The sequence below is a fragment of the Adiantum capillus-veneris genome, chromosome 11, assembly GCF_014529385.1.
Source record: "Adiantum capillus-veneris isolate H3 chromosome 11, ASM1452938v2, whole genome shotgun sequence".
In the NCBI taxonomy this organism is placed as follows: Eukaryota; Viridiplantae; Streptophyta; class Polypodiopsida; order Polypodiales; family Pteridaceae; genus Adiantum; species Adiantum capillus-veneris.
In genome coordinates this window covers 24,444,829-24,468,642 of record NC_140941.1, presented here as the reverse complement: position 1 = coordinate 24,468,642, position 23,814 = coordinate 24,444,829, and positions in this window count along the sequence as shown.

Sequence of the window (23,814 nt, the reverse complement as noted above, 5' to 3'; positions counted from 1 at the left end):
GGGAAGATCTAAAAGTATCTTGCTACTTAAGATACATGAGAAGATCTTCGCTGCTGATGAGTATAGCCAAGATCTACAAAAATCTTTTCAAAAGATTAAAGAGGCTATATCCATCTCACAATAGCAAAGGCAAAATGATGTTGCTAACAAGCATACAACAAGCTTAGCTTTTAAGGAAGATGCTTGGGTCTTGCTAAAGTTCCCTAAGGCTTGTCTAAGGAAAACTATGGGCAAGAATCCTATGGGCCACCATAAGTATTTTTGCTAAGTTAGCAAAAAGATACTGTGGTCCTTTTCACATTCTTAATCCAATCAACGGGATGACTTATCAATTAAAGTTTCCCAATCATTGGCTCATACGCAATGATTTTCATGTGACCCTACTCAAACCTTACAAAAGAGATCCACCAAGAGAAGCAGTAATTGAAGACCCTCCAAAGATCGAGGATCAAGAAGAGGTGCTCCAGCATGAATCCATCCTTCGATATGAAGACAAGGTGCTAAGACATGGTAAGATTATCCGACGGTACCTTATTAAATTCAAGAATTATCCTTTTGAAGATGTTGGATGGATGCAAGGAACACAACTTAAGGATAATATGAACCTTGCCAATGCTTACAATGCTACAGTAGAGTAAGCAAATGTAAATTCCCTTTTAAATAAACAATATTTTTGTATTATAAGACTTTCTCTCTTTCTTTTATTGTGCAAAAATTTAAGCAGTATGCATAATTAGAATCATGTTTGTGGCGATGACGTCTCCCAAAAACCAAGTAGAATCTGTCACTCTACCTTGGAAAGTATGATATGGACTAAAAGAGAAGACATGCTTGCGACAGCTAAGTCTCTCAAGCACCAAATGGATTAGTCATCCATTATAGAATGATTTCATGGGGTAGAAAGGGATCCTTTACGCGCTAGGAATTACTACTAGAGTTTAACTTCTCTATCTCATATTCGAGAACGACTATAATTTCAAGAGAGAGGTAATGTCATAAAGTCTAATATATACCTATCCCAAATGATTTTCTCATACTAAAATGATCATTTAATATGGGAAATATAAAAGGGAACAAGAGCTAGAATATTGATATGTGTTGTTAGATCTATCTTCATCAGGGACCAAGAGGAGAGATAATCTTACCTCAATAAGGGTCCAAATGGAGAGAGGTCTACCATAGAGAAATGTACACCTAATGAAGCTTGAAATGACCTTAGGATAAGATTCATTAAAGCCTCCAAAGCATAGTGATAAAGTCCTTAACATGGATTTGATATTTATGTAATTACCTAAAATTCTGTGTGATCACAAGGTTTTAATAACATATTTACATAATCACACTTAACATGATCACAAACAAGCGGTTGAGCGCAACTTGGAAACCCACAAAAAGCCCACCGGGCTTTTAATTTTTCCATGTAGGCTCGTCGGGCTATATAGTTTTTCTTGTGGGCCCAACGAGGAAACCCTAAAGCCCGACGGGCCCTTAACTAAATATATAGAAGGCCCCAATCCGGCCCATTGGATGTTATTTGTTGAGCCATTTTGAGAGAGAGAGAGAGAGAGAGAGAGAGAGGGAGAGAGAGGAATACCTTTGCAGGTACATTGAGAGGAGAGAGGGAGAAAGGGGGCCGTGTGGGAGCATGCTCTGCATCACAATATGCGGCAGGAGCGGAGTACCTAACCACTTGGCCCGGGTGTGTGTGTTGTGGGTGTGTGTGTGTCTGTGTGTTTTGCGGTAGCGTACCTTTTGTCGTATTGCACGACAATCACAAGGTACCTTACCACACAACGTGAGTGTGTGCGTAAGCTATTCTATGGAACGATACTTACCATGGGAGAATCACCTCGGTTACGTGGGGAATATAGTGTCCTTGTGGTAAGTATTGGCTCACTTTTTGGATACTATATTGGTAACACGGCGATATTAGTATCTTTATGGTGAGTCAACTTCCCTTCCCCTTGACAAAAAAATATATGTGCATCAATCGATAACGCGACCATATGATGTTCGTATGCAAACCATTATTGCTCTTTGGATTTGGGTGGCACTTGATCGTTAACATGGCTATTGAGTGTCATTTGTTAGAAGCATTTGTTATTGAGTGTCATTTGTTAGAAGCATTTTTTTTGCATAAATGTGGCATTCAGGTTGTTAACCCGGCTACATGAATGCCATATAATTTGTATGTGCATGTGCAGTTCATTTTTTTAAAGTACTAAGTATATGAAATATTTGGTCGGTAACGCGACCGTGAGGAGTATTTCATATACAAATGTTTGAATTGGCTGAAATTGTTGCTTTTATGTGTTCTTGTGAAAATATATACTATCTAATCATATTCAAAAGAAATTTGTATCATCAATCATCGTTGCTATTTTAAATGCTATATTTACAGAAGTCATAAAAATTATAACATATATGATATCACTTTTGTAGGACCTCAATTGTGTCTACACTACTGAATAACATCCTTGCAAAACCAAATCCTATAATTTTACTAAATTTCATAGTATGTTATTTCTCTATGTCTACAAATAGCTAATATACTTTCAACTTAAAAAGGTATATGGACACAATTTGCATGTAAGACATTCTATTTAATCTTTTTAAAGAGCAAGACATTCTATCCAATTTAGAGTGGTTTGTTGAAATCGCACCAAATTTTCAATGTATTTTCATGGAATTATACACTATATTAATATTTTAAAATGAGCTAAAGTGAGATTGATAATATTTACATTACAATATACATGTCTTTTATTGTAACAATGTTTTTTGAAGTGGTAACATCCAAAATATAAACTCACGTTGTGACGTGGTAGACTATGCGCTGCAATTCCTTGCTTGTAGATACACAAAAGGGAAAGGTTTTCCCCAAGTTTTCCATCTATTTTTTTGAGTTTTTTTGTTGAACTTTGTGGGTTTTCAAAGTGAGCTTGAAGGCGTTTGAAAAGAAGTGAAGCTCTTGGTTTTATGAGGAAAAGTGCATAGATTTTCGTTGTTTTTCTTTACTTTTTTCCTTTGGTTTTCTTGATTCCCTTGCTTCCTTTAGTGCATCCAAGTATAGTGGGAGTTGTAGCGGTGTAGAGGGAAGCTAGTCAAAGCTAGTCGCGGCTGAGTGTGAGTTAGGCTATCAAAATTTGTGAGAGAATATCAGCCCATATTCTCTTGAGATATCTATGCTCTTCATCCTCTTTTTTTAGTGTTGGTTTGAGGTGTTGTAGAGGCCAGCCCCCCAATCCTTCACAACGTCTTATGGTCTATCACAATATTTTGAAATGTTTTGGGTCTTTAACCTGTACTATTTGATTTGGACGGTTGTCCTAGGAGTTACTTGTTTTTATTACATTTTACACGATTAAACATAGAATTTCAAATTAAAAATGATTATCAGCTAGAATTGAGATAATTTTGCACAATTTTTTGAAGTCATTAAGTCACGGTTATGGTTTTTCTGAACTAGTGTGAGAGTGCAACGTGTAAAATATGAACTCGAGTCTTATGGTTTAACACAATATGCTGAAATGTTTTGGGTTTTTAACCTGTATTGTGTGATCTGGATGGTTTTCTTAAGAGTTACTTGTTTTTAATACATTTTACACGATTAAATATAGCATTTTAAAGTGAAAATGATTATCAATCTGTATTAATATAATCATGCATAATTTTTTGAAGTCTTCAAGTCACAGTTATGCCATTTTTAGAACTAGTGTGAGAGTGTCGGTGCACTCATGTAATTGTATTTGATATGTTGTTTTGTATTGTCCAATGCAAAAATGATGCCAGAGAAAAATAAAATTATTATGCGTGCCATTTGAAAAGAATGTATTTTGACAATATCTTCATGTGAAATCTATTCAAAAGATATTCCACAAGGGATATATTATATGTTTGACATGGAAAATGAGTATAAATTCAAGAAAGCCCGCCCAGACACCCCTAGAACAATTAGAAATCTATTTGTAACGAAGATGCAGGTTTTGAGCACAACAATTGAGATTGGCAGATAGTATAATATCACTATTTTGATGCATTGTATATAATCATAACACGCTGAATACAAGCTCTTGAATTTCATAAATCGCAATCTTTATTCTACTCTCAAGCTATGCTGAATCTGTGAAGTTGTTATCTTGTTCTGAGTTTGAGTATTGTGGGGTCTTCCTGTAATTGAACTTCCACATCCATTGTCAGGTTCTCTTTGATTTTGTCTATAGTGCATTGAGATACACCGACATTGAACTCTTCTTCATCTTCGTGTTGATAATCATACACCCAAACTGACACTTCCTCCTTGTAGACAATACTTTCGACGTGATGCAACCTCTTCGTGTTGATAATCATACACCCAAACTGACACTTCCTCCTTGTAGACAATACTTTCGACGTGATGCAACCTCTTTTTGTTACAAAACATATACATTAATCTTTTTGCTGTGTTTGCAAATAATCTGCTCCAAGTAGTGCTATGAACATACTTGCACATACTCCAGTTTCTCTTTGAGCTTGAGTTTGTTGCACATTGCGCTAGTACTTTCATTGGAAGGAGGCATAAGGTCAAGTAATGCTCTCCAACTTTCATCATCCACCACTTCCATGCAGGTTTCTCTTTTGCCATTGATTGTACGAAATCATTTGCAAAAGGATCTTTTTTTAGCCTAAATGCACTCATTTCTTTGATACAATCAATTTGGTCCTGAACATTTGAGTAGAATGTATTGACTACGTGATAGAAATTATTGTTCACCTGTGTATTGGATATTAGATCTAAATTTCAATACTCTAGATTGAGCATATAAGCCTCATATCTAAATTTCAATACTCTAGATCAAGCATATAAGCCACACTATGGAGTGGAAAATGAGTGCTCTTCCATCTTGCATGAAAATACTTGGCCAAAATTATTCATTGTTTTGTGATCACTAAATCTTTCTCCATTCTGAGAGTTCAAAACTATTTGGGTCTGCTTTGATCTCCCCTAAGGTACAATGTGTATAGCATTATCAATGTTTGGCATTTGTAACCCTTCTGTATTAGTTTCCTATGTACCCTCATGAAACATGACATATGATTCCCCAAGTCAAGCTCTAGATAACATTATCTTCACCCAGATTTTGTCTATCCCATGGGTCTCATATGATATGAGCTTCTATGGTTTCAACACCTAATGCATCATAGATTGTAGCTGTCGTCTATATCTACATCGGTTTTGGTCAAAGTATATGCTCGTTTGGTCACAATGTCAAAGCTTGACTTTAGATGGATGAGAGTTTGGCTCTGAACAGATTTCTAGGTTCACTAATTCCTTTGAGATGAACCATCCTTCCTGATTTATAATTGGGAATAATTCTATGAGTTGGTATGTGTGCCTTTCAAACAGTGGTTGGCATTTTTGTACAGTTGCCCTTGTTGGTCTACATACTGTGTATATAAATTATGTGTGCCATATAATGCTAACAACATTCACTTTGATGTGCCCCTAAGTAGACTTGTGAATGATTTCACACTAGTGGTAGTGGATGTAGAATCACTTGTAAACCTACCACTCTTTTCGACATATGGAAATAATCAGATACTTTGATGAAATTCACATATGAACTTGTTGTTGAGTGGTTCCAATTTAAGCTTTTTAGGTGTTTGTGCTTTTTAATTCAAATTTTGAACTTGTAGTGCATTTGTTGGTGAGTTATTGGTGCTTTTGAAGGTAATGCAAGAACTTTTGATTGCACCAAAAGTGATAGATTCACTTACATTGAATTTTGCATTTCCAATTTGCTCCATACTTTGATTGGCAATTGTTGCGTCCATCTTGTCCAGATTCCTTGCACAATCCTCTAGGAAATGTATGTCTTTTCTTCCAAAATTTGAGCAGTATACCATTAATGGTGGTATTTTATTTGGTTTGTCCATCTCAAGCTCTTGTTGAGAAGTCTCTCCTTCTATATTTGCCAAGTTGTCAGTATCTTCTTTCAGAACACTCAGCATCCTGCTCCATTGTTACATTTATACTACCTTTGACTTGGTTCTCCAATGAGACTGGCTTCTATTGGCTGATCTATTGGATCTTCCATTTGTGGCTCTCGGTTATAGATCTGACCATCGTAATCCATCTACAACAATCCTCATTGCATATGCACCAACTTTACTAGCTTGTGCAGATGTCTGGAAAATTACTTGGATCAATTTCTTGAACTTCTACCTGCACCTCATATTTGAGCTTGCAATATCTAGCTCCATTAAAATCTATGAACATTTGGGAGTTCTCTAGATCTAGCTTCACTCTGATTAATAGGATCTTGGCTCCTATGTTGCTTTTGCTACTCATTAGATACCCATGGCCTTATGAATCTACATTTAAAACTTTGTCTCCACTATAGCCATAGAGTTGTAAAATCTGTTCTATTGTACTTGTGCTTGTGTTGCCACTACTACTCGCTAGCTCTGTTGTACTTGAACTCATGGCTCTCGACTTGAGTCCATGGTGTGTTCGATCTGTAAATCTGTCTCCTAGCAAATTTTGGTGTTGCACAGTCAAATTCCTCTTGCCCGAATTGACAATATTGCTTGTGCCAAAGCTATTTTGGTAGTTGACTACTCTTTAAACTCAAAAGACTTAGGTAATATAGCTTGAATTTGTTAGAATTGATTGAGGTCTTTGAAACGATGAAAATATGGGCTTTGAATAGACTAATCTGCAAAATGTGAAATGTATTCATGTTTGTCCAATCCTAAGCCCAATTATTTTGGAGGATGTAGCGGATCAACACCTAAAGAGCCGGCTACATGCCACACTTCATTGTATTCTATCTTTTTTTCCAAAGAAGCTTTGTAATTAGCAAGTAATGATTCTTGAAGTGTAATCTAGCCCATTATTCTTTATTGTTGCGCAAAACCTACAAGCCTTGTAATGTGGCCAATGGCCATGGGAAAGGTTCCCAAGTCTTTAGGTCAAAACCCTTAGTTTCAAAAGTAACATTATCATGATCTCAAGAGAGCTTTTGGATCTTGATTGTGAGCTGCAAGTCTGCTACATCTTGTAATCAATCTTTCTCTTTCACTGGTAATCAAAATTTGATTTCGATTAGTGCACTTTGCTCCTTGTCTCTTGATCTTTAATCTAAGTGCAACAATTCTTAGTTTTGTTGTGGTTCATGACAATCGATTTGTGAGCTAAATGTGTGGGTTTGAGTGCTAGAGTGCTTATTTTTTGATGTTTTGACCTTGGAAGAGTGTTTCTATGCCATAGAGATACCTTTCTGCAGAACGACCGGATGAAAGAGTATCAGAGAGGACACCGATTATAATGCTAAGGGGAGAATATGAAACTAGAGAGACCATATCAGGAGGATCGAGAATGGTTAGATTGGTTGCCAAGGCTAGATGCATGAGGCCCTCTCACATGGCCAAGTGTGTATCCAAAAAGTATAGTGGGTCGAGGGATCCGTATGCACATGTTTCAATCTTCAAACAAGTGTTGAGGATTGAGCAGGTAATGAATTTCCATACTCAATATGAAGGATTTAGATTGAACCTAGAAGGAACAGCCTTGACCTAGTTTCAAATTATTAAACAACCGAGATTTTCTCAACATAGAACAACTTCAACGAGAATTTTCATAGGAATTCTCAAAGAGAGGGATTAAGCATAATACGGTCTCCCAAATCTATGCATTTAGACAAAAGGAAAAAGAAAAGGTGAAGGAAGCCTCGCTTTGATTCAAGAAGTACATTGAAAGATGTCCCACCAGAATACCTCAAGATGAGAGACTGTCAATTTTTTCCATAGAGGGATTGTGAAATCAGACTCTCAAGAAAGATCTGCACTTGAAGGTATGTGCTACCTTCGAGCAAGTCACTAGAGAGGCAATGTATCTAGTAGACAATTATAAAGCATATGGGGAGGTGATTGAGGATATAGACCAAGGGACAAGTAGCACCTCTTTGACCACTAGTGAATCCACATTGAAACTGGGTGGGCAAAACCCAACTAACTAGATGTTGATCAAATGATCAAGGAAGTGATTAGAAGGATGAACCTCGTAGGTGTCACTCCTAGGGGATTCACCATTAGTTCCTTATGGGTATCACGTGAGTGTAAGGGAGGGGGTTTTGGTAGGGAGGGGAGGTATTTTTTATATGGTATGGTCCATATATGGGGAGATTTTTTCCGTATATAGGGGGTAATTTTCCATTTTTGGTGCACGCAGGTGACGTCTCATCAATATTATTAGTGAATCCCCCAGGGGGTCACTATGTATAAATTATGTATATTGCGTGCGCTCAAGGACTAATTCTAAAACTCCTTATCTCTATGAATTTTGGACAATTAGAATATACCCTTTTCCTATTCAAACTGTAAATTCAAATTCCATTTTATGATACCCTTCTGTATGTAAAAATTTGAGAGATACTAAAATTAAAATAACCCCTTCTGCTGCACTCACATGATAGTCACATAATTTTTAAGTGAACCCCCCCGAGGGATGAACCAAGGTAACAAGCCGAACCCAAACACACAACAATAGCCCACACAAAAATGTGACACTTGTGGAGGAGATCATCCGACTTAGTGGTGCAACCTGAAACCGAGGCCAAGAGAAACATACAGCATGTATTGAAGTGGTGTGCTATCAAACAAAAATGGACAAACCATCAGACCTAGGAATGTTTCTACAATAGAAACTATGTTAGGGAGAGATCATATGGGCCACCTAGAGTGTAGCAATTTCCACCACCTCCAAGATATCAAGTAGGACAAAACAACGTAGTCCAAGGGCAAGAAAAAACTCAATCTATGTTGGGACAACAACCTCCTTTACCCTAGGAAAACAGATCCATGGTGAGAATTTCACAACCCATAGAGGCACTTGTGGATCGGAGAATGATGCCAGTAGTTTCATGTCTAGAAGATTCAGACAGCTCTTATGAGAGAGCGTTAGACAGTAGTTCCTATGCTTCTGAAGGACAAATTCCATGGATAGGTTTTGAGGGGAGGATAGAACCATCATACATAACACAACCAATGAAAAACCATGACTTGGTCAATGACAGTATGCTCATGTTCATGGAAAATTAGAGCTACAAACCTAGGGAATACCCTCCTAGAATTGGACAACCGATGGGCATTCCACAACCTTCCCCACCACCAGTAGGACCATGCTATGAATGTGGAGGTGATCATTCGGCAAGAAGTTCTCCACACAAAGGAGAGCACATCAAAATCTTTGGATATTGTTAGGGATGTACAAATGACCACCTAATTCCACACTGTCCAAAAAACCCTAATAACAAAGGGAAAGCTACCATAAACAAAATCGTAATCGTATCAAGATCAAGTGGATCAGAAACTGAACCAACAATTCCAATGAATGCTTAGGAAGCAGCAAGGAATATACCTATGGGAGACAAAAACATCCCACCTAGCCAAACTAAAATAGAGAGTTTGTCAGTTAGGATCCCCAGAAAATCTTGGAAAGCAAAAAGGGACAAGATGAAATCCAAAAGGATAAAAGAAAAATAGGCCTTAGAAACCAAATTGCAGCAAATGGAAGAACAATTGATATTGGAAAGAGACCATAAATAAAAAACTGGTGTAGCTCAAAACCATCAGAAATACCATCAGGAGGTTTGGTCTTGGTGGACAAAGCCTTTGAGCCATTTGATGCGATTTTGAAGTCTTACAAAGCTAGGCTAAAACCCAATCAAAATCAAGAGCATAGATGGTTAATGTATCCTCATCTTGGATATGAAAAAGAGAGGTTGCAGATGTGCAAGGAGCTCATCCAAGTGGCCTAGGCTCTTATGGAACCACATGTCTCGGATGCTCCAAAAATTGAGGTGTTGATCCACAAAAGAATAAGAAGAAATCTGAATAAGTGGGAGGAGCTTATTTTACATCATCATCATCATCATCTAGGGCGTCATCATAATCACCTAGATTAAATAACAAGAAGTGTTATGAGTGTGGCAAGCCTAGACACTTCTCCAAGGACTGCTACAAGAACAAGTACTATAGCAATTGTGGAATCAAAGGTCATCCACCATCAAAATGCCAAGGAAGAAACAACAAAGACAAAAGTAGAGTCAATCTTGTAGAAGAAGAGGACGGAGATGCAGCTCAACAAGCAGAGAATTGTCTCCATTTGTGTGCCGCCCCCAGCTACTTTTGCGAGTATACTGATGTACTGCAAAATGGATGATCTTCTACCTTCTTTGTTGAAGGGGAGGATTTCTTAGTCTGTGTGACACCATATGATGAGACCACTTAGTCTATGTGACTACCTCGGTCTGTGTGACCATTAGCCTGTGTGGCTTTGGGTCTTGATCCAACTTCATTTAGTATAGTCCATGCCTAAGGGGAATATTGTTGGGATAGGCATATCCTTCTGTAACCATGGGAAACACCTCTACACTTGTATAGCTTAGTGTTTGGCATTTGACTTAGGTGTTGTATGGCTATGTGTAAGCTAAGTAGAAAGGGAGGAGCTCCAGCCGGATATCTACTCCAAGCTTATAAATAAAGCCCTCTATGTACATATTTTTATGATATGGTGTGCACTTTAATGTAACACTTTTTTAGTCAAAATCACGAGTTCTCTCTCTCTCTCTCTCTCTCTCTCTCTCTCTCTCTCTCTCTCTCTCTCTCTCTCTCTCTCTCTCTCTCTCTCTCTCTCTCTCTAACTATGTAAGCTATGTCTGCACACACACACAAACCTCCTTGAGCACATACACTCACCATCAGCCCCAACAGCTCCTTCTCCTCAAAATCTGACGTAAGAGGTAAAGTAGAGTGAGAACAACTCCTCCTTTGAGACTTAATCATCTTCATCAACATTAAACTCTACAAATTCATCATAAGAAATATCCAAAACATAGCATCTTTCTCAGATCTAGTTGTTTTTTGCAAAATCAGAGTTAGCAAAACCTTCTTCGCTTGATCTTTCAAAGTTTGATCCGAACAATAAGAAACATGAATCACTAAGTTTGGTGACTCATTACCTTGGATCCGCAACATCAGATCGTCAACTTTTATAATCAAAAAATATAAATTATCCACTTTAGACACAAAGGTATGATCTTCAAAAACTTCAACAACCTGATAAATAATTGCAACTTCAAACTTCGAGAAAATTCTCATATAACTCATAAAGATCAGCTTTATCCACAAATTAGCAAAACAAACATCACTTCAAACAAAACAAAGTTTACTTACATGTGAAGTAAAAGAGATTTGATATTGAGAATAAACTTTGCCACTATCAAACAATGCTTCTTTAACATCTCCAACACTTATAGACACGGATAAGCAACTTTAGATCACACTGTAAAATCAACTTCTTCAAAAATATGAATTTCCTGCCTTTATGGAGCTTCAAGTACAAAATAAAAATTTGATTTGGTTTCCTCACATTATGATTCAATTTAGATCCATATATCAACAAAATATACTTCACTTCACAATCTTTTGGCAAAAGCAAATCTGTTCACTCCATTGCAAAAATATCAAGAACACCAAAAATTGATTTTTCAAACCTTAAATTGCTAAAAATTTGCCTGCATCTTCTTGTTAATCTGCACTTAGGAAACACTTCCATCATGTCATACTCATCATTGGTTGAAATCAAAAAACTTTTAACCTTTCATTTAGGACTACTGGATCAAGAAACATTACATCCAAAGAACTACGATTCTGCGCTTCTTCAAATTGTGCAAAAATCAAGTTTTGCTCCATTTGTACATCCTTGACATTTTCCTCCTCAAGAGAAAACAAGAAATTTTCAATCATATTATTCTCCTCAATCTAAATATGAGAAAAACTGCAGAAAAGGATCTCTCTCATATGTAGACTTCTTCCCTGATGTAGAATCAATATGTCATTGAGCATAAAGACATAAAAACAATGAGATAAAATAAGACCAGCATCATCTCCTCCATAGCCATAGTCACAAAGAGAGACTAACTTCACTTTCATTAAATTTCAGATAATTAGCTTCAAGTACTCACACAATATTTGTGTAATCATCAGTTAAACCCATTGCTTCAACATCCAAAATACCATCACCAACATTGTCATCAAAATTTTGTCAGGTAGAGAATATAGATCTTCAAGAACATCATCAAAAATCATACAAGAATCCTTTGGTTGAAAAGTTATTCTAATTCAGTAGCTCTATCTTCACAACCCAACTGAGACTCCATAAACTCTTGATCTTGACTGTCAAGACTCAAAAAAAAAAAATCAAACTCGTTTATTTCAGGTCCTTTTTTATCTACATCAGAGCTGCACAACAACATATTAGTATCTTCTTCACCATCTCCAAACAAAAAATCATCAACTTGTACATGGTTCTCATCAAAATCATCACAAAAATTAGAATTTGTTTGCAAAAATAAAATCAATGAGATCCTCTTCAATCTGAGCACTTCCTGAATCATATTCAACCTCTAAAAACTGCATAAACACTTCAAAAAAATCTTTTTCATCTCAAAAAACATAAGGTTGCTCATGTTTCTTCTCAAAATCATCACAAAAGCAAGCTTTTACCTCCTGCAAAACAATCATGTTAGAGAAATTTTCTCCTAACTGAACATCTTCTGACCTCCATCAAAGCTTCAAAAAACTTTGAAATAGCTTCTATCCCTTTAGATCTAACTTCTGTATATTCAAGCAAAGCATCCACATCAAGCCCAACATCTAGTTGCTTACACACATAAGATTGCTAAAATCAAGAATTGATATGCAGCATTTGAAACATGGATTACTTGTGATAAATTGAACTCAATAAATCTCCAAAAATCAACTTCACATAAATTGCTAAACAACTTTCAAGTTTAGGTTTTATTCATGGCTGAATTTTCAAAAATCTAAACTCTCACTAGTTTTTGCTTTGTTGGCAAAACAATACCTCTGTTGGAATTACTGTACTCTCTTCTTCTTTTGCAAATGTCTCTTCAAAATATGAATCTAAACTTGAAAGTCCTTTAGACTTCTCATGTTCAAATGGTTCGATGGAATGTACATTCCCCTCTTCTAGAGAATTGGGCCCTCCCCTAAAACTCGCTTCTTTACAAAGAAACTCTTTTCTCTAAGAAAATATTCCCTTGCCATTCTTCTCATTTTATCTTTGTTAGACATGCATACAACAATTCATCACACACATATCATTGACATCTTTTAAACTCCATAATGACCTGTGGTACAACATAGCTACACCATGGTGAATTTGATACAAGGTCTACTGTGTGTGTGTGTGTGTGTGTGTGTGTGTGTGTGTGTGTGTGTGTGTGTGTGTGTGTGTGTGTGTGTGTGTGTGTGTGTGTGTGTGTGTGTGTGTGTGTGTGTGTGTGTGCATTAGGAAATTTCGGAGGTCATTTGGAGGGCCTTCTAAGAAAATGTATTTTTTGCACTCTCTCTCTAGAAAAAATGGCAAATAAAAGAGCTGGGTCTTTCATAGTAAAACTTCAAAAAGTGTACTTTAAGTAGATTCCTTACTCTTCTGAACATTCGTTCGTAGTGATTGAGGGATAATCCTCTTTTCAGTTGCATTGAATGAACCTCGTCAATATGGAGGGAATGAGGCTAACATGGAGGGACGAATCCGCAGCCGCTATTCACTTTCCATTAAACCTGCACATTTGGCTAATGGCGCACTCCTCAAATGGCACAAATGTTACCCAGAAACGAGCCAAATATCACCTTCACATTGATTTGGACAATGAGTACCAACCATTGATTAAGCGCAGTAAAACAAACACACATATACCTCCCGCTTCCATAGACACGCTCAGAGCTCAAGGAGCTAAACACATAGATATCTGGATGAGAGGCTCTCTCTACCCTAAGAATCCAATAACTAATGCGTCTCCACCGTTTGTCAATCCTACAAGCTTATTGACCTTTGCTGGTGATGGAGAAAAGGGCCTTCTGGGTTATTGTAAATCACTTACAAGAGAAGCTGAAACTTACAAGAGCATTCTCCAAGCTCAACAATGTGAGATTGTTCGCCTTTCATATTTACATTCTACAGATCAGGTTACCATTTTGCAACATAAAACAGAGGTACAAGAACTGAAAGGAAAGGTGCGAAGTTGTCAAATGAAGGACACCATCTTGGGTGGTCGTATCCGAAAGAAGAAATTGCGCAATCTTGAAACATTGCAGGTTGCATCAGGAGGTCTCAAGAAAAGAATCCGAGCATTAAGGTGATGCTTCTTGGTTGGCTACATTGTCTTAGTTAAGTAATCTTTTTGTTTTTTCTTGTTATGCATTGTTTTCATGTGCCTAAATAGTGTTAGTGAAGCAAATTTTCTGTTATTTACTTATGCATTGTCTTCATGTAGAGATTCAATCTATCCTGACAAGGAAAACATTGACCCCAAAGCCAATATAGGAAAGAGATTGAAGCCACTTATAAGTAGAAGCCTGGCAGCAGATATAGTACATGACAAGAAGTTTAAGGTCCTACAACGAAATGTAGTGGACCGCTTTATTTCAGAGAACTCAGTGCCTGCAAAAGAGATACAAGGCACACTTGATTCACTTGGTGTAATCAAAAGAGGATATTCGGCTATCCAAAAGTCTGTCTCATCCATCTTTGTTAGGAAGGGTATAAAATCCAAACTTCTACCATCAGCCTCAAGTGTTTGGAAAGAGAGGCTTCAGCTTAACGAGGCACAGGGAGACTATCTTGGACAGCCCTTTCATATTAAAGCAACTTACAGTGGCCATGGAGCAAACATGGCATATGATGAGTTCAACAATATTTTTATGGACCTGCGGATATTACAGAAGAGAATGGTGGAGTTTTACAACATCACATTTGAAGAGTCACGTGGGGTATTACATTTTGTGTTAAAACTGGATGAGTGTGAGCTTGTTAAAGAGAAAAAGCTAGAGCGTGTTACTATTACTTTAATGAATAGAGCCCTCTCAAAGTGTCCCAATGATGATCCTTTATATTTTAGTGTTCAATCAGAATCTAACATATGGTGGCTTGGTGCGTTTGAGGTAAGCAAGATTCTCAAGTAAGCTCAAATGTTCATATCTACTTAAGTCTCATTTATTTTGTGTTGCAGGTAAAGAAAGAAGATCATGAGATTCTATATTGGGTGTTCCATCGAACTAATATTCCAGAGGTGATTGATCGACAGACTAACCAGGGAGAGGTACTACGTCTAGATGGAAGGGGAGACTTTCAAGTTCAGTGGCATCTTGCAGGTGACCTTAAAACATTAAAGTGCATGTATAATTGTGGAATGGGTGCAATGGCAAAGTCACCGTGTTTGTTCTGCATGGAGCCTGCAAAGGTCATGGACCCAAAGTGGTGGAGAAAAGCTCCAACACGTCACATTGAGGATCCTGCTTTTCGACCAATTTTGAAAATACCACTTGTGAATGTCCACATTTGTACAATGCATGCCCTTTGTAGAATTGTGGAGAAATTGGTCTACTTATACATTGGGTTTGCTTGGAAGATTAAGAACTCCGCAAAACGACAAGTAGCCCTGCAGTGCTTAGAAATGGTACTGTCGGATATGGGGCTTCATGGTGGCAATGTGAAAATCCAGCGGGATGAAAAGAGATCAACTGCTGAGAAGGATGTCCCATGCAAACCATCCATCGGTGGGGTGAAGGCACGGAGGTTTTTATCTAAGCCCCAAGGTACAAGATATCCAAAGCTAACAAAACATGGAAAAATATATAACACATCTTATGTTAGCAAGGTAGAGTATCAGAGCTGGAAAAAGCTACATATTGCAGTCAAAGACCACGAACCAACTACTCGTAACGTGAAGGCTGAGGTTTGGCGATCAATAGACATCCTATTTTTGATGTGCGACAAAGATGACTGGTCACAAGGTGATATGAACAAGTTCAAGGAAAATCTCAACCTTCTGAAAAAATCATTCAAGACAGCATGGACAGACACCCAGATTACTCACTACATGGTATTATCATGTATTTCTTTCTCTCTTATGTGAAAATATGTGACTGTAAAACATTCTAACTAATCTGTTTTCATATCCAGCACATCATCTTCAATCATTTGCCATATTTTATACAGAAGTATGGGAACCCGACAATATGGAATACCCAAGGGATGGAAAAGTCTCATTACATGGCGAGAAATGCTTATTTCAGGCACACACGACATGGTGGCTCTCGAATCAAGGCTAACAGTTTGAGAGAACTATTTGAATGGTTCTATCGTAGAATCATTCATCGAATGCAGGCAAAAGAAGTCTTGGCAAATTCAGCAATAGCACAAGCCATCAGACATTTACAACAACAAAAAGCTAAAAGATCAATGGCATACAACAACTCCGGAGCTCGTGAAAGTCAACGAAGGTGGAGAGAGACAATGGTGTATGTGAATCACAAGTGGAGAAAGATACTCTGAGTGGATGACATTGTACAAAATTTATGTAATACATGATCTTATACAATTGCTACTTGAAGTGTATCAAGATTTTGCAGGTTCAATTTTGTTTTTTGGCACGTCACCCTTGTAACGAATCATGAGATGTTTGCCATACTCTAAAAGTTCATCTGGGTTTTGTCTACCAAGAGCTAGTGCCATTGCTGTGTAGGTGTAGTAATACGCTGCCCGACCACCTGTATAGCCTGGGCAGTAACCAAAACAATCTCTAGCAAACACTTTGTCCACAAGAATGACTTTATCTGCACTTTTGGGCAGCACCGGTCCACCCAAGAAGTGTGATAGTGTCTTGAATGTGTAAGTTGCTATTGAACCCTCTTGTGACATGGAATTGTGAAAAACTACTATCGGCGACTCTCAAAGCTTTGAAAGGTACTGTGCTAGGGCCGCATCCCTTCCTCGATACTCTCTTGTCCGGCGCCGAAGGAAGTCATCCTTGTCAGCAATCCAAGACTGCACATACAATGTCAAAAATGACACAAAGAGAGAGAGAGAGAGAGAGAGAGAGAGAGAGAGAGAGAGAGAGAGAGAGAGAGAGAGAGAGAGAGAGAGAGTTACCATGAAGCTCTCATCCTGCAGAAAGAGGTTTTCTTGCCACAGGTCTACAGATGTAGTTGACCCCTGACCTGAATGGTTAAACCAATCCTCCACTTCTTTGTTACTTTTCGATGGTCTTAGGCTTTGTCTTATTGCTTGGAAGGTGGCTTCATCAGGTAGTGTCTCCTTGTATTTTTCAGCTTTCTCAAAGCATCTTTGAAGGCATTCCATTGGATTGCTAGATGTTTCCATTGCCTCATCATCACTACTATCCTCTGAAACAAATCCACTCCTCTCCTCTTGGACTCTAGAAATAATAGCCAGGGAGAAATCCTCCCTTAAATAAAAGACACTTTGCACATCATGTAAGAAGATATAGGTCCTGTCTCCAATCCTGAAGTCAGGCACAGCAGGCAACATCATCTGAGCATGCTTCTCAGTGAAGTTACTGACATCCAATGGAAGATTGATTTCTGTGGTTTTCACAGAGAGCATCTTACTTCTTTGTACTTCAATTGCCTCAACCTCAAGGTCGACTGTGTCTTCAACCTCCTCGACTGCTTGCATATGAGTTGTCTCCTCGCATTCTTCATCGGGTGCTGCATCCTGCTCCTCTAACACCTCATCAGGATTCTACATGAGGAATCCAAACAAGCTGTTCAGGTAAATCATAAAGCCAAAGGCTTCCTAAATGAGTTTGCATTCTTTTTTATGCAAAGGGCAAGCTGAATGTCGGCAAGAGGGTGGTAATTCCCTATACTTCTTCAGTCCCTGTCCCTTTCCACCACAGTCATTTAAATGCACAAGAGTCATAGTAGGCAGAACAACCCTTCCTACCTGCACCATCACTTCAAACTTATCTCTGTAGGACTGCAAGAAATTACTGTGCTGAGCTAACAGGTCTTCAATGTCAAACTTTGGATTAAACATAGAATGAACTAGATCAAACTTGTCCCCAGCACCACAAGATGCTGCAAAATCAAACAGCCTCTCATCAGTTGCAGCTGGGTCTTCCAGAGAAGACACATCCTCTTTGTCTTTACATTTAGTTGCACAGGGACTTCCTTCTAGCACATCTGTATCATCTGAGAAGTCTATATTCCTCTTTCTTGTATTTCTCTTCAGAAGTACTGTAGAGGGCACCACAGCCTTGTAGGGTGAGGGATCCTCTTGCCCTGGTGACCTCTCTGATTGATCTTCACCAATTGACTTTTCTTCAGATATGTCCTGACAAAATTCAATAGTTCTTTTGGCAGATACATTAAGCAACTGAGTCTGCAAGGGTTGAAATCCTGGCACAAGCTCTGGATCAGGTTTCAGCCTCTTCTGCCTACTGGACCTTAATCCTATTCATCAGGAAACATGACAACTCTGCCAAAACCAAACCATCATGATCTCTCTCTCTCTCTCTCTCTCTCTCTCTCTCTCTCTCTCTCTCTCTCTCTCTCTCTCTCTCTCTCCTGATAGATATAAATATAAATATAAATATATATATATATATATATATATGTATATATATATATATATATATCTGTCTCTCACCAAAGCACAAACAAAAACACACATAGTCTCTCTCTCTCTCTCTCTCTCTCTCTCTCTCTCTCTCTCTCTCTCTCTCTCTCTCTCTCTCTCTCTCTCTCTCTCTCTCTCTCTCTCTCTCTCTGTATTTTTCTATTTGTACTAAAGGCGCGCAAGGACGGAAAAGTGCTTTTTGCAACTCTCTCCGCGCGCCTTAAGTACAATTGAGGGAGAGTCATAACCATACTATAGGCGCGCGGAGAGAGCTGGAGCCAGTATTTGGTTGGCTATGCGCGCCGTTAGTAATGTGTACAGAGAGGGGAGGGAGAGAGACAATGTGTATATATCTGTGTGTGTGTGTCTCTGTGTATGTGTGTCTGTGTCTCTGTCTATGGAAGTATGGGTATTGAGGTGTGTGTTTTGAACAACAGTCTGGGTTTTTCTTTGTTTAGACACACACACACACACACACAATTTGTACCAACTGTTGGAAATACAGAGAGAAAGAGTGAGAGATCACCTTTTGTTGGTGGGGTTTGCAGGAACTCCAAGGGAGGTGTCTCCTCCATTGCTTTTTTGTGTGTCAAACTGACTCTGTCTCTCTCCCTCCCTCTCTCTCTCTCTCTGAGAGTAAGTAGTCCCTCTCTCTATCTCTCTCTCAATCTGTATCTCTCCCTCTCTCTATCTCTCTCACAATCTGTGTCTCTCCCTCTCTCTATCTCTCTCACAATCTGTTCTCTCTTTCTCTCTCTCTGTCTCTCTAAGACTCTCTCTCTCTCTCTCTCTCTCTCTCTCTCTCTCTTTATATCTCTCTCTCTCTCTCTATTGTTCTCTCTCTTTCTCTCTCTCAAAATCACACTTATAACGGATACACACGGCGGCGCCCCACGTGTCACTATAAATTAGAGTATATTTGCATGCTGTCACACGTGTGGTCATTATTGAGACCGTATACTTTTGTACGTCATATAAAGAGGTCAAGAGAGAGAAAAACCACACCTCGTGAAAGAGAGTGAGTGAAAGAGAGAGAGAGAGAGAGAGAGAGAGAGAGAGAGAGAGCGCAAGAGCCGTCATCTGCGTCTCCGACAGCAAGCCGACCCATCGACATAACGAAGGTCTGCCTCTCCCTCTGCCTTTGCCTCTATCTCTCTATCTCTGTTTCTGTCACAGTACCAAGCACAGTCTTAGCAAACAACCCACACAAACAGTCACACACACACACACACACACACACATATACACACACACACATACACACCCACACACACACACTCACAAACACACAGACACACATCTTTAAAATACAAACACACACACACACACACAAATATAACTTACACACACACACACACACATACTCTCTCTCTCTCTCTCTCTCTCTCTCTCTCTCTCTCTCTCTCTCTCTCTCTCTACCAAAGGCGCGCGTAGAGAGGCATACCTGTAGTGCATGTCTCTATGCGCGCCGTTAGTACTGTGCATTGACCAGAGAGACAGAGAGAGAGAGAGAGAGAGAGAGAGAGAGAGAGAGTATGTGTGTATTTATTTTACCCTATACTAACGGCGTGCGGAGGTGTTTGTTGAGGTAAAAACGTGCTCCGCGCGCGCCTTTAGTAATGGGCTCTCTCACTCTCTCTCTCTCTCTCTCTCTCTATTTAAATATGCTAAGCTATAGAAAGGAGAGAGAGAGAGAGAGAGAGAGAGGGAGAGAGAGAGAGAGAGAGAGAGAGAGAGAGAGAGTCATAGAAAGAGAGAAAGGGATTGAGACTCTTCTTTTGGTGTACAGTGAGATGGCTAGAACAAAAGCCACTGCAAGGAAGGCAGGCAAGGGACCAGGATTAGCATCTAAAGCAAGTAGCAGATCTACAACCCCAAAGAAAAGACCTGGAAAACCAAATAAAATTCTGAAAGGGCCAAGGATGAAGAAGCTGCAAACCTGCATGGGACTTTTCAGAGAAATCAGAAAGGCACAGAAATGTGTAGATTTATGCATACCAAAGCTGCCCTTCCAGAGGATGGTGAGGTCCATATGTGATGAAGCTACCTGGGGCACCAAAAGGTGGAAGGTGGTGGCATTAATGGCTCTACAAGAAGCAGCAGAGGACTTCCTACTGGAGTACTTCAATGACATGACCATTGTTGCAGCCCATGCCCATAGGGTTACTATAATGGACAAAGATAGTGAGACACTGAAAAGAATAAGGTGGAGGTATGACAAACTACTGGTCCCCAATGTCTGCAAGGATAAGAAAATGAGGGAAATTTTGTTATACCCCCCGGAGCTAGTGCCACAACTCACAGTTGTAGATGTCACACATGATGTGAATACAAGGGCAAGGGCAGAGACTATTGCTCGCCAAACAGAGGACATGAGGGAAGCAAATCCTAAGGAGAAAGCAAAAGTAGCAGTGGAGTCCCAGAGGCAAACAGAGTGTAATGTGACCCTGTCCATAGAGGCAAGCAATCAAGAAACTCTACTTTCAATGAAGGATGGTTTGCTTGCAGAGATACCATTTGTAGATGGAGCCAGAAAGCTAGCTCTGGAAAAAGTGGACATTAATTTATTGCAGAATCCAGATGCTCAGATTTCAAACACAATTATCTATGCTTGTCTTAAGTAAGTGTTACTATCTTGCTAGCTTTGAAAACTCAGATAATAGGTTTGCTAACTCAGGTAGAGTCTCTGCAGCCTGATCAAAAGTCAACTCCCACTGCACACTCACACAGAGGTGTTTCTTCTTGATCCACAAATGCCAGTGATTATTAGACAAAAGAACAGTCCATCTGGGACCTTTGAGAGTTGGTTTCTCCACTGTGCTATGCTGGAAGTTACTGTGATCATCTTTCCATATGAGAACAACCATCACTGGAGTCTCATATGCCTTGATGTTGACCAACCAGCAGTGTGGGTGTTCAATTCAATAAAAGGAACCCACCCTGAAATTAGGCTGTAAGTGTTTTGTATCAGAAAGTGTTTCTTATAGATATCCATGTAAATTTGAAGCCTCATGCTAACATCTTGACATTGCTTTGTGCAGTTGTATAAAGAGGTTGTTGCTTGCCTATGGCAAGCTATGTGGAAGGTATGAACTATACAAGGCCCCAATCAAAGAAGTACCTGTCCCAAATCAAACCGATGGAAATTCTTGCGGCTGGAGATGTCTTCTCCATGCAGAATATGTCCTGCAAAGCTACTTTGAATTAAAACCTTTCATGACTAAGGTACCCATTTGGCAATGCATTCAGTTAGTTTTGGTTTAGTCTATAAAAGAATTCTCACCATGTGGTCTTTCAATTTTACAGAGTGCTTTAAAAAACTACACATATGATTATTTGCAAAGATACCGGGTAAGTTTAATACAACACCTGCTTACTATGTCTAGCCCTAGAGAGCTTGAAGATAGTGGCTTGGATGAGCGCACTATTGATCTTACAAAACATGACATGCCACCACGACAAACCCCTACATCCGATACAGTGGAATCACAACGGGCCGAGGGGGTCATATCAGAAGAAGATGAAAGAGCCGAGGATGAGGAAAGGTCAAATGAGCATATGGAAGGTGCTAAGGTACAACCAGAGGAGACAATGAAAGATCCAAGTCAGCCAGTGGAGGAGCCAAAAGAGCCTATGGCTGAAACCCAAGATGAGGAAAGCAGGCCTATAGATGAGCAAAAGGATATGGATGAGGAAAGCAGGCCTAGGGATGAGCAAAATGATATGGATCAGGCAAGGATGTATGAGGCAAGCCGATCAACCGAGGGAGACGAAAAGACCTTGGAGGAAACCTTGAATGAGGCAGAAAGAGCCATGGGGGAGACCCCTGATGAAGATGTGAATGATGACTATGAAGATAAAGTGGAGGAGAGCAACAACGACATGAACACTACAGAGATCCAGTATGGACCCTTGCTACCTGTAGATACGGTTGTTCCGGTAATGTCTATTCAAGTATGGCAAAATATGTTCAGCTTCTAACTACTTATATGTACTTGTCAACTTTTACAGAGGTTGATTATCTTGGACGTCAAATGGATTGCTGCTGATGCGGGTGCCTCTCGGTGACAGAGGACCCTTTGAGGATTTGCAAACGTTTCGGATGGGAACTTGTCGAGTCGTGGTTCATCCAGGAACCAAGGAATTTATTCAGTTTCTTCTTCCGCGCTTCAGAGTTGCCATATGGTCTTCAATGCAAAGGCAAAACTTGTCGCCACTAGTTGCAATAGTTTGCAGTGTATGCCACGCTCACACGTCAGATTTTGCCTTTTTGTATGATCAAAGAAAATGCGTTACCATTGAGGGCCACTACCACCCTAAAAAACCACACTTACCTCTTTTGTACAAACCGTTTAGCCAAATCGGTGTACCCTTTGATGCAACTAATACACTACTAATTGATGATACTCCTGAAAAGGGAGAACTAAATCCGCCGGGAACAACTGTCTCACCACCTTCTTTCGAGGGGCATTCCTTCGATTTTTACCTTGAAGACATTCTGATTCCATACTTACAGAAATTGTATCTCAGTCCATTGTTCACGGACGAGTTTGTACTTTCTAATGAATTAAGATGATTCTTCTATCATGTCTTTGTCTTGTCTAGCATATATATATATATATATATATATATATATAATATATATATATATATATATAGAGAGAGAGAGAGAGAGAGAGAGAGAGAGAGAGATTTGACGTGGTAAAGAAATGTATTTCAAGCACACTTTTTCACAGGGCACAATTGAAAAATGAGCTCAATAAACTTCATGTCTTGAAAGTCATTTGTATACACTTGGGTTCACAAGAATATCTGTTACATTGACACTACTTCAACCCGACCATCCAACTCTTTGCACAAAATATCTTTTTCCCTTCGCCGCATCACCTTACGGCCAGATAGGAAAAAGGAAAAATCTGATAGATCCTTGTCCATTGACTCTTCAATGATGTCATTTCGCAAATGCTGAAGACTGCATAGCTCCCTTATTGTAACCACCAATAGTAGGCCATGCTCTTTATCAATCACTTCCACATCCGCAGTAGGATTATCTTCCAAACCTGCAGAAACCTGGTCCATAGGAATGTACTTACCGTTTAGCATTTGTGATCGCATATACCAAAACGAGAGTAACAGTGATTGGCTTGCAATCATGTACTTGACAACTAGAGTATCAAGCGCGACCTCGCACCGTAAACCAATCTCTTCCTTTGCATACCATCCTTTGTCAAGAAGTTTGTCACAGGATGACTGCTGAAATGACTTGCACATGAACATAGTTTTTGTAACTCGGATGTTGTAGCTATGAAACAGCTCTATGA